Raw genomic sequence first — 17,373 nt, forward strand, 5'->3', positions numbered from 1 at the left:
CAGCTTGTTTTTTTTCAGCCGGAACAGTGTTTTCTCACACAACAAATCAGCTGGAACAGTGTTTCGGCTTGTTTTTTCAGCGAAGCGAACGGACCTTACTTGCTAACGTTATAAATCGTGAACTAACTTTTCGTTTTACGTTTTTATGGTTCGTTTAAGTTACAATGCTTCGTCTATCTATTTTACCACGTGCAATATCATTTAAGTATGATGCCCATGACATAATTTAATAAGTGATTAATGATGCAACACCACGGGTGTTACAGGACCGACCTGAGGCGCACGACGGCATGCACCACCAGCACTAGCCGAGGCAGGCGGCACGCCCGACGACGCGGGAGCGAGCAACGCAGGTGGGCGTGCAGTAGGACCACGGGAGCAAAGAGCCAGAGCACGCGCGTGGGCCGTTTCATTTCTTTCACACAAGGACATGTACGGTGTTAACAAACAGCTGAACTAGTAGCATCTAAAATGCTACACTAATTAGCGAACTCATCATAGATCGGTTGGTTGGGTTTCTTACTGTGGAACCTGCTCATCTGGGTTTAAGTTCTTGACTTAGCACAGGTGCTCGCATTTTGCTAGATTTATTTTAGGATTTTTGTCAACAGCGAGACATCCGTGGTGATTTTGTGAATCTCTAGATCTGCTAGTTCAATTCTGGTTAGCGTTCGTGTGTTCATAGGGGGTGAGTGTACGTGCGTGTTGTTAACATTTACGTTGTACTATGTAATTCTTAAATAAACGCTACATTAATTAGGCCAACACTGAAAAGATATTACCTCTATATACTTCGAGCACAATAGGGTTCTTGCGGTGCAACGTAGCAGTCAGGTCCAAATCGCCATGTTCGGCTTACCCTATATCTGGTTTGTTCGGCTTCTTTTTTCAGCCGGAATAGTATTTTTCTCTCACAACATTTCAGCAAAAACAGTGTTTTTCAGCCAAAGATTCGGCAAGTCGAACGGGGCTATTAACACTAAGCCCAAATACATGTATTTTTCTGTATTTATTTCATACAAAAATTAACAACGCTATTCTTTCTTTCAGTAGTTGTGGAGGACGTACCCATCTACCAATCTTAGGATGGCGTATAGAGACGAGTGGACGCATAGTTTTTATGCACTTTTTTGGGGAAAAAAATGGTGAAAACATGTTTGGAAGTTTGGTTTAGGGGCATTAGTTTTCTAAAAGATCGTAGTTTTATTTAAAAAATATATAAAAGAAATCACCAGACCCTTTTGTAGAAAAATATAGTAGACCTCCAGCAATCTATTTGTTAATAGAACTTCATAATCCAACCCAATCTCAGTTCAGAACTCTAAAAATGCACTGCAGCAGGTCCTCGGAGTTCCATAGTCTGTTGGCAGTTAGAAACCGCAATCCCTACTTATACAAAGCAGCATCAGAATTCAGAATGCTTTCTGCAAAAATTCCACACCCGCATCTGAGCTTTTCACTGAAGGATACAAATGAGAAAATTTAGAACCTTTTTCCTCAACCAGCGTGGCCGTCAAACAGTAACCTAGAAGGTATTAAAAAATCACATTGCCCCGAGAGCCTGGTGAAAGCAAAGCCCGAAGTAACAGTTAATGCCCAAAGTCACACAAATGCAGTACTATCCTCTTTCATGGTGTATACAGTTCCTCAAACCCAATGTCCTTTGATGATTGACGTATAGGTTAGGTCACCTGAAATGCAATGAGGAGATTAGTAGTGTCACTACCAATTTGCATGGCAAAGGCAAAAACAATTCATACAAATTAGATCATATAGTGGATTTTGGGTACAAAATGCTGTTCTATATCTCAAGCGGACTGAAAATCGGGGGGAAATTACGATACATCAAACATTGTAAACAACACATTAGAAAATATTCCCTAATATTCTTTTTTTACTCCCACTTGTAGGATGAATAGTGAATGCTAGAAGTGCATGCAAAGTGCATACATAAATAATATACACAGTCATTTCCCTAAACTATCAATGCTAGCTTCCAAAAGAGTAAAATCTATTGAACACAAACCTATCTTTAATGCTGCCAAAGAAATTTAATAATACTATAATAATATATATATCTTCAACAAGCATCAGAGATCCTGGTCATCTGGTGTTAGTGCTGCAAACCTTTTTCAATTTAAAAATATTATAAAACAAAAAATGTTCTACAACACACATACACACAAAGAGAATTCCCTGTATTTTAACCAACCCCATCCCAGCACTGAGGCATGATTCATCATCCTTTGCTCCTACTGTCCACATTTATACCCTTCTTCATGTATGTGGTCTATAAAACAGCAAGTCATGTTTAATTGATAATATTGTTTGAGCGACAGAAGAAACATTTTAGCGTAAAAAAAATCATCTAGCTTGTCTAACAACCTTGAATAGGATTCACAGAATTGCCATTCGATGAGAGAGGCTTAGGTATAACTTCAATTTGCTTTGTACAAAGCCAAATAGAATAAAACAACAATGCCACCATAGCACCTGAGGCACGCGGCCAACTTCTCACTCCTGCTGCCCAAAAATACGCTCTTCGTCATCTAAGCCCCAGTAACGACATGGATAGCCCATGATGAATTGATTATAATGTTTAAAGGAAGAAAAAAAACTAGGTTTACCCTATATCATGCAGCCAGTCTATCAAGAATGAACCTCTAACTTGCAGAGCTGCCATGACATGACAAAATTCAGGAAATAAGTATGGTTTGTACAAAGCCAAAGAAAAATATAGGTGCAAAATTTGGTCCAGAGGAAACCAACAGCAGCACCATCATGGCACATGGGCACCAAGGCCAACTGAAAATCAAATCACCGCACGTCTAATGATCATGAATCTCTAATTTGTAGAACTTCTATCCAAAGGCATATGACTAGCTTCACTTTGGTTTTATATGAAGCCAAATAAATACAAATCTCGCTAACAATTTGGCTCCAAAAAAAAACAGCATTTCCAGAATTCCAGTTTAGTATTATACAGACAATTTCAAACACTAGCCAGTTTCAAAAACTAAAAATACAAGGAAAGCACAGTACAAAGTCCACCCAAATACAGTAGAAAGAACACACAAACATCTACTGTTAAGAACCAAAGGAAACAACTCAATAGCCAAAACATTACCACCCTTTTTAGTCCACTTTATATATCTACTGATCTAGCTAGATGGAATTTCAGAACTAGAACACTGCCATTCATTAGATACTAACGAAGTAACGGTAAAGATGTTCATACCAAAATGTGAAGAAGTTGCAAGAATGAATAATGAGGATGGCAAACCTTAGAAGAGATTCTATACAGCACTAGTTACCAGAACATGTCTTAGCTCTTCCTCTTTCCCTTTGTCATGTCACCAAGGAGCTCCCATTGGTGTTTTCCAGTGCAGCTAGAAGCATAAGCAGCAGCAAGACCTGGGACACTCATCTCGTGAGGGTGCACAAGTTTACCCAGAAGATTATCATTGCCCATCAATGCAATAGTACTGAAGCTTAAACTAGAAGTCAGCAATCCCCTGTCCTTGAGAAATTTCATCAAGTAATAACGCAGCAACAACCGACGCTCCACACTATACAATAGCAACACTGGCCGATACACAATTTCTGGCATCTGCAACCCAACATCACCCATTAGAAAATCCAAGTTTTTATGAACCCTTTCCGGAGCTAAGTTCAGGATATTTGGCGCCTTTCTCACTGCTGATGCTATATCATCCCTCGACCACCCAAGCTTCTCAAACAGCTGTATCTTACTATCCAGCTTCTCACGGTTGAAGATCGCAAACCTCGTGAACGCGAAGGGGAACGCCCACGAGCCCTGCTGGATTCCCAACTCGGCAACGCGTGCCAGAGTTTCCTGGAGGTGCTTAGTGCTCCTGACAAGTATCCGGGACAAGAAAGTGTTGGGAATATCGGAAATCTACATCCCGCATCGCTGAAGGAGGGCCAGGTTGGGCTTGGCAACCTTCTCGAGGCTGACGATGAGGAGGCTGCCGTTCATCTTGACGAACCGCAAGAGCTCGTCGAAGGAGCCGAAGACCCCAAGCCAGAATTCAAAATTGCGGCGGAGCGAGCGGCTGCGGAACCCGGTCTGGGCGGCGAGTACTACCTGGACGACCTGGTGGCTCGACAGGCCGAGGCTGCGGAGCTCGGCGACGCGGGGGGACAGGGTCTTCCCCGCGTCGGCGCAGAGGAGTCTGGGATCTTTGGCGACAACGGTGGCGAGGTCGGTGCCGGAGATGTCGAAGCCGGCCAGGAAGGCGAGGACGGCGTCGGGCTTCGAGGGAGACCTGAGGCCGGGGATACTTTTGGATGCCTTGAGGGCCTGCACTCCGGAGATGCCGCATCTGGCGACGGAGGTAGTCGGCGACCGTGAAGGGGTTGCTCGCGGCGGCGCGGAACCGGAGAGGAGGCGATGGAGGGGGGCGATGCAGGAGGTGGAGCCGCGGGACGAGGAGAGTAGATGTGGAAGAATGCAATTTCGGAGGCGGAGCATAGCGTCGGGAGCGGCCGGCGGCGGGAGGGATTGCGGTGAGTGAGATTGCGCCTTCAGCCTTGGGCCCTTGGCAACTCCACAATCGAAGGCCGAAGCATCCAATTTGGGCCGTAGCACCTCATCCAGATTTCAGCACTTTTCATCACACTCCAGCCCAACTCTCATTTCCAACCTAACTCTCATTTTCGTTGCTCAAAAAAAAAAAACTAACTCTCATTTCAGCCTCCTATATTCCATTTAGCTGTATTTTATACATAATATTACCAAGTTTACAAGTATTCTATTTGTATATAAACAGCATCGTTTTAGGTTTGTATTTTTGAAAAGGCTTTAATTTTTAACTGATAAATATTTAACAAAATATTTTATATCAAATAATTTGCAACGGTTGTATTCGAACTGTCACCCTTTCAATGTCTATATTGCAATCTCTGTCTCCAACAGATATATTTTTCACCTATCTCTATATGTGTGCTCTTCACTTGATTCATGCATTATATTTTTTCATTGTGTTGTTCCTTTTCCACCAGAAATAAAGTTATCTAACTCGATTGCATTCCTCTTCCTTGTCTGATGATGATGATTATTATTATATAGGCCTAATCCTAACTGTATTACGCTAAGAACACACTCAATAGCTAAAAGCATCTAGGCCCCTAGTTGGGTTTCGGTGATTAATGGCAATACATGATTACTATGACTAACGTGTGTTTTGCAGAGGCAAATTAAGTTAAGTCATGGTAATGGAGATCGATTGTGCTATCATGGTGGTCATGCCCCTACGATAGAAATCGTTTCGGTTTTCAAAGGATGGACTAGTTGTAAGTGTCGATTGAAGTTGAAGAGACACTTAGAGTAGTTTAGGACTTTGTTTTTTCTTTGACCGTACTATTAAGGGGGTATGGACGGGTAGCTTGACCTAGATAAGTCTAGTGGGTTGGGTGTGGTGCACACTTGCTAAACCTAGCACTAGGTAGCTCCTAAAAAGCCCTTAGATCCATTGGAGCAAACTTCATTCACATATGATCGAGAGTTGGAAGTGAATGGAGGGTCAAATACTGACCAGACGCTGGCTCCGGTGTGACCGGACGCTGGCTCAGGGTTCGGTCAGTTCATTTGACCAAGGTGTTTTCGTCTGGTGCGACCAGACGCTGAGAGGTCAAGTGACCGGACGCTGAGGGCCAGCATCCGGTCGACTCCAGTAAGGTTCTAGAGAGGGAAAATCACGACCGGACGCTGGCCAGCGTCCGGTCACACTATAAACACTGGAGTTCAGGGTGAACTGACTGGCGCATCCGGTCAACATGACCGGAGCGTCCGGTCACCCCGCAGAGGCACATAACGGTTCGTTTTCAGCCCATGTTATAAATTCTTCCTCCATTCATGTGTGGAGGTACTTTTGCTCATTTCAATAGCTAAGAAACATCCTTGAGAGTGCCAAGAAGAGCAAGGTCCTAGTAAGGTGATTGAGATTTGAGAATCCCAAAGAGAGCCCTCATTAGTGAGATCAAGAGTAGCAAAGTGTGCATCCACCCTTCTCATTAGGTTTGTCGCGGTCAAGTGAGAGTTCGTGCTTGTTACTCTTGGTGATCGCCATCACCTAGACGGCTTGGTGGTGATTGGGAGATTGGTGATCATCCGACGGAGCTTATGGATGACCCAACTCAAGTTGTGAGCGGTTGTAGGTGATTCACTACGACGGAGTGTCGAAGAATCAACCCGTAGAGAGCACTTGATCCTTGCGCGGATCAAGGGGGAGCTACACCCTTGCACGGGTGCTCCAACGAGGACTAGTGGGGAGTGGCGACTCTCCGATACCTCAGCAAAACATCGCCGCGTTCCTCCTTCTCTCTTTACTTTGAGCATTTACTTTGAGCAATTCACTTCTTGTCATTTACATTCCTAGAATTGCCATGCTAGAGTAGGATTGGAACTTAGGGTGCTAAAATTTTGTGCGTTAGATCAATAGAAACACTTTCTAGACACAAGGGGTTAATTGGGCTAACCGTAGAGTTTAATTATTGCAAAGAAATTTAGAATTAGCCAAATTCACCCTCCCTCTTGAGCATCTTGATCCTTTCAATTGGTATCGGAGCCATGTGCTCACGTATTTAGGCTTAACCGCCTAGAGAAAGATGTCTCACGGGGATGGACCTCCTCCTATCTTTGAGGGGGGTGATTTTCCATATTGAAAATTTCACATGGAGGCGTACTTAGAAGCTCTAGATGTTGGAATACTTAGAGCCGCCTCACAAGGCTTCCCAAAACCTCGGGATGCTACTAACCTATAAGGCGATGATGTGAATTACGAGAAATGGAATGTAAAGGCTCGAAACACCATATTTAGAGGCCTTTGCAAAGATGTGTTCAACCGGGTGAGGAACCACAAAGATGCCCATGCACTATGGTCGGACGTTTGTGCGCTCCATAAGGGAACAAAGAGTGAGCGTGAGGAACGCTATCATCTAGTCATGAAAAAGCTTAACTCTTTTGAGATGCTTCCTAAAGAATGTGCTAATAAAATGTATTCACGTTTGAATATTCTTGTAGAGGAAGTCAATGGGCTTGGACTCACTCAAATGCAACCATCCAATGTTGTAAGACAGATCTTGAGTGTCCTTCCCATTGACAAATATAGGCATATTGTGACCGTGATTCATCAAGGTGATCTTTTCACCGCTACACCGACACAAATCTTGGGAAAGATCAATGCTCATGAGATATACATGCACATCACACCTTAAGATGGCTCATCCTCTAACAAGAAGAAAGAAAAGGACTTAGCATTCAAAGCTAGTCAAGAGAAGGGCAAAGCAAGGCTTGAGTATGAGAGCTCAAGTGATGATGAAGTTGATGATGCAAGCCTTGCTCTCATGGTGAGAAAAATCACCAAGATGCTAAAGAAGCTCAATAAGAGTGGCATCAAGTTTGATGGCAAGAAGAAAAAGTTCTTCACTAGCTCTAGAAGGAAGCCAATCTCCGAGATGGATTGCTACAATTATGGAGAACTTGAGCATCTAGCTCACCAATGCACAAAGCCCAACAAAGACAAGTTCAAGAACAAGAACAAGGGCAAGAAAGATAACTCAAGTGATGAAGATGAGAAGAAGAAAGACAAGCCATACAAGAAGAGAGATGGCAAGAAGAAGGACTTCCACAAGAAGAAGAAGAGTGGAAAGGCATACATCATCGATGAATGGCTCACGGACATTGATTCGTCTAGTGGCTCATTCGATGATGATAGTGACAACGAGAAGGTGGCCACCATTGTTATTGACTCTTCATCATCTTCACCGCCACCATCGCCATCTTCCTCTACACACATATGCCTTATGGCCAAGGGTGAACATAAGGTATCAAACGATGATGAGAGTAGTGGTGATGAACTTGCTAGTAATGATGATAGCGATAGTGATGATGATGAACATGTATCACCTTCTTATGAAGATCGTGTTAAATTGCTAAATAAATACTCCAATATCATTATAAAGACTAGAGCTAAGAATGACAAGCTAGAAGCTAAAAATGATTCTCTTTTAGCTAAAAGTGATATAGCCGAAAAGGCTAGTGTTGAGCTTCGAGAAGCAAATGAAGCTATGTCATCTAAACTCAAGGAGCTCAAATCTTCTAAGAAAGAGCTTAAAGATAAACATGATAAACTTAAGAGGATGCATAAAGAGCTCATTACTAGCCATAATATGCTAAAAGATGAATATACTACTCTTAAGATTAATTATGATAATCTTGTTATTGCTCAAGAATATTTATTCAATGAGCCACATGATGCTACTAACAATGTTGTTAAGATTGATATAGCTACATCATGTGATATTTTGATCAATGAGAGCATTGAGCAAAGTTCTAGTAGCAAGAGCAAGCAAGTGGTTGAGGCCGATGATTATGATGAGTTTGTTAAGCTCAAGAATGACAATAAAAAGCTCAAGAAAGATCTTGAAGAACACAAAACCACCAAGTCTATAGTGCTAGAAACTCTTGTTCATGATGATGAGTTGATGCTTGAGAATGAGAAGCTCAAAGAAGAAAACAAGAAGCTCAAGGAAGAGAAAAACAATGATGCTCTTAAGGAAGAGAACAAGAAGCTCAAGTTGGAGAAAGAGCATCTCAAGATTGGATTGAGCAAGTTCACTAGAGGCAAGTATCTTCAAAGTGAGCTACTAATAAACACCGTCATGAAGATGGATAGAAGTGGTATTGGGTACATGGCAAACAAAAAGAAGAAGGCTCAAGCTCAATAACAACAAAAGCCAAAGCCAAAGAAGTATTTTGAGTGTGGACAAGAAGGCCACTTTGCTCATGAGTGCCAAACTCCACCACCACAACCCTTGCCTAAGCATGCTAGACCTTTTTGCCTTTAATGCTCACTACATACTTAGAAAGGATTCTAGTGGAAAGATAAAAGTCATATTCTTAGGACCTCTCAACAAGAATAGGCCTAAGAAAATTTGGGTTGCTAAGTCACTTGTTGAGAAGGTGAAGGGTCCTCAACAAGTTTGGGTTCCTAAAGCTTGATCTCTTATGTGTAGGTGAACTACAAGACCGGTGGAAGTCATTAGGTTATTGATAGTGGTTGCACACAACATATGACTGGTGATCCTCGTATGTTCACCTCACTAGATGAAGAAGTAGATGGGCAAGAGAGAATCACATTTGGAGATAACTCAAAGGGCAAGGTCAAAGGATTGGGCAAAATGGCAATATCAAATGATCATTCCATCTCAAATGTGCTATATGTTGCTTCATTGAGTTTCAACTTGCTATCTGTTGGACAATTGTGTGATCTTGGCTTCCAATGCTTGTTCACCGAGAAGGAAGTTATTGTATCTAAGAAAGATGATGATCAAGTGATATTTAAAGGATTTAGATACAACAACATATATCTAGTGGACTTCACCTCCAAAGATACAAATTTGAAGACTTGCCTATTCACCCAAACAACACTTGGGTGGCTATGACATAGAAGACTTGCTCATGTTGGGATGAGCTCACTCAAGAAGCTAATGATGAATGACTTGGTGAGAGGGTTGAAGGATCTGAAGTTTGAGAAGGACAAGCTTTGTAGTGCATGTCAAGCTGGCAAGCAAGTTGCAAATACTCATCCAACCAAAGCTTTCATGTCAACCACAAGAGTGCTAGAACTCATTCACATGGATTTGTTTGGACCAACAACATACAAGAGTTTGGGAGGAAATCTTTCTTGTCTTGTGATTGTTGATGACTATTCAAGATACATATGGGTATTCTTCCTTCATGACAAATCCAAAGTCGCATCTTGCTTCAAGAAGGTTGCCAAGAGAGAACAAAATGAGTTTGAAGTGAAGCTCAAGAAAATTAGAAGTGACAATGGGAAGAAATTTGACAACATAAACATAGAAGCCTATTGTGATAAAGTTGGGATCAAGCATGAGGTCTCCGCAACATATACTCCTCAACAAAATGGTGTAGTTGAGAGAGAACCAGACATTGATCACTCTTGCAAGAATAATGCTAGATGAGTACAGCACCCCCAAAGCTCTATGGGCGGAAGCTATCAACACCGCATGCTATGCATCCAACCACCTATTCCTTCAAAAATTCCTTGGCAAGACACCTTATGAGTTGCTCAATGGGAAGAAACCGGACGTCTCTTTCTTTAGGGTGCTTGGTTGCAAATGCTACATTTACAAGAAGCGGCAACACCTAGGGAAGTTTTAAAGACGTTGTGATATTGGTTTTCTTGTTGGTTACTCATCAAAGTCCAAAGCATATAGAGTATTTAATCATACCACCAGCTTGGTTGAAGAAACATATGATGTGAAATTTGATGAATCTAACGGCTCCTAAGGAGCACATGAGAATCTTGATGATGTAGGTGATGAACCATTGAGGGAGACTATGAAGAACATTCCGGTTGGAGACATCAAGCCTAAAGATGATGTACAAGTGATTGATCCACCTTCTTCATCAAGTGTGCCACAAGATAATGATAAAGATGGGAGAGTAGAAAATGAAGACACCCATGTCTCCCATGATCAAATGGTGGTACAAGCATAAGATGATGCTCCACAACCTCCTCCTCAAGTGGTCAATAGAAGAAATACACCTCTACTATAAGATCATCCACAAGATCTTATCATAGGGAGTCCATCAAAGGGTGTAATGACCCGCTCATAAAAACTTGCTTCATTTATTGCTCATCACTTTTTTGTCTCTTGCTATGAGCCTACCAAGGTAGAAGAAGCTCTTCAAAATCCCGATTGGATAAATGTCATGCATGAAGAGTTGAGCAACTTCACCCGCAATGAAGTTTGGACTCTTGAAGAGCGGCCAAAAGGTGCAAGAGTCATTAAAACAAAGTGGGTGTTCCGCAACAAGCAAGATGATCAAGGCATAGTTGTGAGGAACAAGGCAAGACTAGTTGCAAAGAGGTTCTCTCAAGTTGAAGGATTGGATTTTGGAGAGGCCTTTGCACCGGTTGCAAGACTAGAAGGCATTCGTATCCTCCTTGTATATGCATCACATCATGAAATGAAACTATATCAAATAGATGTGAAAAGTGCATTTTTAAATGGCTTTATTAATGAACTAGTCTATGTTGATCAACCTCCTAGATTTGAAGACCCTAGATATCCTAACCATGTTTATAGATTGTACAAGGCACTATATGGGCTTAAGCAAGCCCCAAGAGCTTGGTATGAGCGCCTTCGGGACTTCCTCATTGAGAAGGGCTTCACCATCGGGAAGGTCGACACCACACTATTCACCAAGAACCTTGATGGGCATATCTTCATTTGTCAAGTGTATATTGATGATATCATCTTTGGATCATCAAATGAAGATTCTTGTAAAGAGTTTGGTAAATTGATGTCAAAGGAGTTCGAGATGTCAATGATTAGAGAGCTTACATTCTTTCTTGGTTTTCAAATCAAACAAATGAGAGAAGGGATTTTCATCTCTCAAAAGAAATATACAAATGATCTTCTCAAGAGATTCAAGATGGATGAATATAAGCCAATTAAGACACCAATGCCAACTAATGGACATCTCAACCTAGATGAGGGAGGTAACACGATTGATCAAACTATCTACCGCTCTATGATTGGTAGCTTGTTATATTTAACCGCATCTAGGCCCGACATCATGTTTAGTGTGTGTATGTGTGCAAGATTTCAAGCTAATCCTAAGGAAACTCATTTAATTGCCGTAAAAAGAATTCTTAGGTATCTTAAGCACACACCAAGCATTGGCCTTTGGTATCCCAAAGGAGCTATATTTGAATTAATTGGCTATTCCGATTCAGATTATGTCGGGTGCAAAGTTGATAGAAAAAACACATCCGGAGGGTGCCATTTGCTTGGTAGATCACTTGTGTCTTGGTCCTCCAAGAAGCAAAATAGTGTGACTTTGTCCACCGCTGAAGCGGAATACATTGCCGTGGGTGCTTGTTGTGCACAAATACTTTACATGAAATAAACTTTGCTAGACTATGATATAGTTTTAGATAAAATACCTCTTTTGTGTGACAATGAAAGTACGGTAAAACTTACAAATAATCTGGTCCAACACTCTTGCACCAAGCACATAGATATCCGTCATCACTTTCTTAGAGATCATGTTGCTAAAAATGATATATCGTTAGAAGGTGTAAGGAGTGAGGATCAATTGATGGATATCTTCACTAAACCGCTAGATGAGGTGACTTTTTGTCGATTGCGGAATGAGCTCAATGTTCTTGATTTTAGTAACTTCACTAAAAATGAGCTTGTGTTGTCCCTTGTATTGCATTGTAATATGCAACATGTTTAATTTTTGGTAATACATATAGGGCTTGTCTAACATGGTTAAGATAACTGCCATAAAGCGTGTGAAGAAGCTTAACCTTGGATCAAACTTGACAAGCAACTAGATTTATCTTCAAGTATTGCATTGCATATGCATGAATGTTGTTTTATCTTTTAACTTCAATTGCCCTCTTATTGCCTATTTTCATAAAAAGAATAATAGCCTAAGGCAAAATATTTTTGAAAAACATGAGGGTTTGAGAGATGTCACTCACATCCATCCCAATTGGTGTTTATTTAGATCTTATTGGAGTTGGGACTTGATTGGGAACAGGCAGCACGAAGGACTTTGAAGATTTGCAGAAAAAAAGAGTGACCGGACGCTGCACCGAACTCTGATGTCCAGCATCCGGTCAGTTCATAGGAGGTGAACCTACTGTGAAGGAGTGACCGAATGCTGAAACAGTGTTCTCCTAGCATCCGGTTAGATGGTGGCTCTGCGTCCGGTCTATCGAAGACGAAGGAGACAGCTTGCACCGGACTCTGGCTGCGTCCGGTCGGTGTCCACCAGACGCGTCCGGTCACGATTCCAGGGGATTTGGACCTCTCTAGAATTGACTGGACGCTGGGCGGTAGCGTCTGGTCGTTGCCACCGGAGCGTCCGATCGCTGCCACAGAAGCATCCGATCAGTAGAAAACATGCGCGTTCTGGATTCTTTTCCCGTTTCCTTTTCTAACACGTGGGGGACCCCCATATAACCCTATTCGCCGCTACGCCTTAGTTCCCAAGCTGCATTGCCATTGCGCCCTAGCCACCGAGCTAACCTCTGCCGTCGGCCGCCTCACCCTACACCACCGCTCCCTGCACCGCCCATTGCGCCTCCACGCCGCCGCGCCATGCCTCCGCACGCTACCACTACCACTGCCACGCGCAAGCCTCCCCTGCGCCTTTGCTTCGGGCCGCCGCTCCCATGCAGCAGCCCTAGGCACCGCCTCCGTAAGCTCGCCGTGCAGCAAGCTCCACCACCGAGCTCTTGAGGCTAAGCCGCCCTTCTTTGCGCCAGCGCCGCCGCGAGCCCGTGCTGCTCCACCATGCCTCCTCACGTCCGTGCGCTCCCGCTCATCAGCCGTTACGCCGCCGTGCCCTAGCTCCCATGCCGCCGTGCCCTAGCTTCATCGCCGTTGGTGCCCTAGCCACTGCTCTTTTCGCTGATTCATCGCAGTGCGTCGCCAACCCTAACCCCCTGTTGCCGACCCGGTGGTTCCCCGATCCGTTCCTCTTCTCGTCATTTCGCCGGTTCATTAGGTAGCAAGCCCTCGATTCAATTTCATACCTAATTGCTTGTTTTCTTAGGGTTTCGTATCTTTAGATGAATAATTAAGATTATCTGTTTATCCTTTATTCTATCGTGCAGCGAGTCGATGCCGTTGAGGTCCTATTTGTAGTTGTCAGTCAACTCGGGGCCAAGCTCACGAGTACGGATCGAGGCCAAGCCTCGAAAGTGATAGTTGACAGTTGTTTCTTGTCAGCGGCAGTTGTTCTTTTCAGATCCAACCTATGGTTCATGTCAAGAATGTTGGAGGTGGTCCCGGTGATGAGGATCCGAGACACCCGTCTCGCTTGCCTATAGATCCAAAAGGCAAGGCGACGAAGAAACTTGCAACAAAGAAACAGAAGTATCCAGATGCAGACACAGCTAGAGCAGTCGCAGTTGCAGAGGCCACAGAGCATGCTGAGAGAGGAGGTTCTCGTAGTGGTGTTGTTATTGCAGATCAGCTCTCTCCATCTACGAGGGCCGCACTAGAGCAGGTTGAGCGTCATCATGGTGGTCTAGCTGGGACTATCATGGTTGCGGGATGGCGAGTTGTCTTGGATGAGAGTCAGCCTCAGGGTGAGTCATAGCAGGAGCCACAAGCAGCAGAGCAGACTCAGGAGGGACAGCAGGCCAAGGAGACAGAGTAGGCACCTCAGCCACAGCTTCATCGCTCTGGTCGTACCCCGTGCTCCAGTCACACCAAGGGCAGATACACAGCGGAGGGGTTCTCATCCACCGCCCAGACCACAGGGTTCGCCTCCAGTGACTCATCTAGATCTGAGGGCCGCCATGGCCAAGCAGGTGCAGCAGCTCAGATTTGTGGATTTTGAGCAGTGGTTTCTGCCGAGGCAAGATGAGCATGCATCAGAGGGATTCTACACACCACTGTAGGATGACTTCTACAATGCATATCTTAATAGTGAAGCTGTTTTCAGATCTCAGAGGGTGTGCAACATAGAGTCTATTGTTGCAGCAGCTAGAGAACACATTCGCCCCTACCTTTCTTACCTACCAGGGCTGATAGATTTACTTGGACGGACTGGCTTATATGTTCCATCTTGGGTCCATCAGTTCTATGCTTCTCTCTGGATTGACCCGTAGCATAGATTCATACACTTTGCATTCAGTGGCAGAGATTATAGGCTAACGAGCACTAGGGTCAGAGAGATACTCAAGCTTCAAGAGCAGCCCGTTCGGCTATATGAGGTTTGCTATGGACAGACAGTGCCCCCCAGACATCCTCATGGCGGGATGGTGCCCCCTATAGATCTAGTCCGCCACTGCTTCACAGAGCCATTCGATGAGGGGTCTAGCAGGACACCCAGTGATCTTACTCCCGCTGCTAGAGTGCTTGATGCTATTATGAGGAGGACACTGCTTCCGAGGATGGGGTATCACGAGGGCTTGACTTGCATATAGTTGTGGCTACTAAACTATCTGATGCAGCAGACAGTGTTTGATATTTAGGATCTCCTTCTATCTGAGATGGAGGATACTATTGCTGAGGGGTTCAGAGGTCACCAACAGTTGCCCTATGCCCACTAGATCATGTTTCTTATTCATAGGACAGTTACAGTGAGGCCGCCTGAGATACTAGCTGAGTACAGTGGCGCTACAATAGAGTTCCCTGCATATAACCTGACTTAGATGATTCGCCATAGTACACCGAGTGCACCTAGTTAGCCGCGTTGTTGTCCAGAGGTGCCAGAGACTGTAGCCCAGCAGGATGATATGATCAGGGGCATAGCAGCTATTGAGGAGGAGCAGTTAGATGCTCAGCAGGAGGGGATGGTCGAGAGCGACCCCAGTGATAGCTCAGATGAGGACTACCATGATATTCCTCAGATGCCTCCTCGACGATATGATCATGAGGCTGGTAGCTCTAGTTCAGCTCCATCTACACCGCAGACTGACCCTGCTCTACTTGCCATACTTGAGCGGATGAGGCAGGATCAGGCTCGCTAGGCTCAGGAGACCGCCGCTACTTTTGTACAGTTCCAGACTCTACAGGATGAGTTTCAGCGGCAGCAGTAGGCCATACAGCAGCAGCAGGCCATGCATCAGTAGCAGCTCCTCATGCAGCAACAGCTCCTTGGATTTATGCAGCATGTAGTGATAGCTATTGGGGTTCCACCGCCACAGCCTTCACCCCAGCTTGGTCAGCCTGCCACCACTTCTATGACTCCAACGTTACAGCCTAGTGGGCTTTAGAGTCAGGGACAGCCTCCAGCACAGTTTGCTTCACCTACAGAGCATGTGTCCCAGTGGTTTGCTTCGTCCGTGTTAGCCCCGAAGTTCACACCTCTCCAGACGGGCTTCACACCAGCTTAGACTTCCTCACTGCTAGTGCCAGAGTCTACAGTGTCCAGGAGCATTGGTGCATCTTTCAGTGAGTTGACAGGGTAGTCTACTCTGCCATATTTGCATGTCCCAGGTCCTTCTATAGTTGCACCTATTACCGGGACTACAGAGATGCTCCCTTCCTCAGTGGCATCATCAGAGCCAGCTGCTCCAGTCATACCTGCACAGTCTACAACAACTCCAGTTGTTGATCTGACCTAGACCGCTTCAGCGTTGCTTCCAGCTACAGTGGGTCAGACAGCTCAGAGCTCTGGTTCAGATGATGATGGTACTCAATTTTAGCTTGCTCCTCGTACTTTAGCGCCCGACTCATCCGCTGCAGCCCCGCAGACCGACCCTTAGGTTTTGGTGTTTGACGGCAAAGGGGGAGAGGGATCGAGTATGTTAGTCTTAGGGGGAGTGACTTAGGGGGAGCTTAGTTTACTTAGACTATCTATTACATTTGGAGTTTTTTATGTGTGATACACTTTTATGCATTTGTGTGTTTACCTTTATGCATCAAACTATATTTATGTGATAGTGATATCTACGTAATCATTATATATGACATGTGTGCTCTCTACTTTGAATTATTTATATGTCATATCACTTGTGCTAAGCTCATTTGCTTTTGCTTCCGCGTTTTACTCCGATGCGAATGAGCTTTATCACTTGTACTCATGCCTATTTCATATCTTTTGAGTACATCATGTTGACTTGGGTCATATAAGCTTGCCTAACATTTTTGTTCTTATTGCCAAAAGCTTATATGAACCAAGCATGTCAAAAACCTCAACTCTTTCTCATACTCGAGGTAGTATTGTCATCAATCACCAAAAAGGGGGAGATTGAAAGCATCTAGGCCCCTAGTTGAGTTTCGGTGATTAATGACAATACATGATTACTATGACTAACATGTGTTTTGCAGAGGCAATTAAGTTAGGTCATGGTAATGGAGATCGATTGAGCTATCATGGTGGTCATGCCCCTACGATGGAAATCGTTTTGGTTTTCAAAGGATGGACGACAAGGTTAAGGATGGACTAGTTGTAAGTGTCGATTGGAGTTGAAGAGACACTTAGAGTAGTTTAGGACTTTGTTTTTGCTTTGGCCGTACTATTAAGGGGGTATGGACGGGTAGCTTGACCTAGATAACTCTAGTGGGTTAGGTGTGGTGCACACTTGCTAAACCTAGCACTAGGTAGCTCCTAAAAAGCCCTTAGATCAATTGGAGCAAACTTCATTCACATATGATCGAGAGTTGAAAGTGAATGAAGGGTCAAATACTGACCGGGCGCTGGCTCCGGTGTGACCGGACGCTGGCTCATGATCCGGTCAGTTCATTTGACCAAGGTGTTTTCGTCTGGTGCGACCAGACGCTGAGAGGTCAAGTGACCGGACGCTGAGGGCCAGCGTCCGGTCGACTCCAATAAGGTTCCAGAGA

At 44.2% G+C, this 17,373-nt stretch overlaps 1 pseudogene; it reads right to left on the minus strand.

Moving 5' to 3' along the window:
* Positions 1 to 1,308: 1,308 nt before the first annotated feature.
* On the minus strand, positions 1,309 to 4,631 carry LOC136471981 (transcription termination factor MTERF8, chloroplastic-like; annotated as a pseudogene).
* Between the last annotated feature and the right edge of the window lie 12,742 nt (positions 4,632 to 17,373).

The sequence above is a fragment of the Miscanthus floridulus genome, chromosome 1 (genome assembly GCF_019320115.1).
Source record: "Miscanthus floridulus cultivar M001 chromosome 1, ASM1932011v1, whole genome shotgun sequence".
In the NCBI taxonomy this organism is placed as follows: Eukaryota; Viridiplantae; Streptophyta; class Magnoliopsida; order Poales; family Poaceae; genus Miscanthus; species Miscanthus floridulus.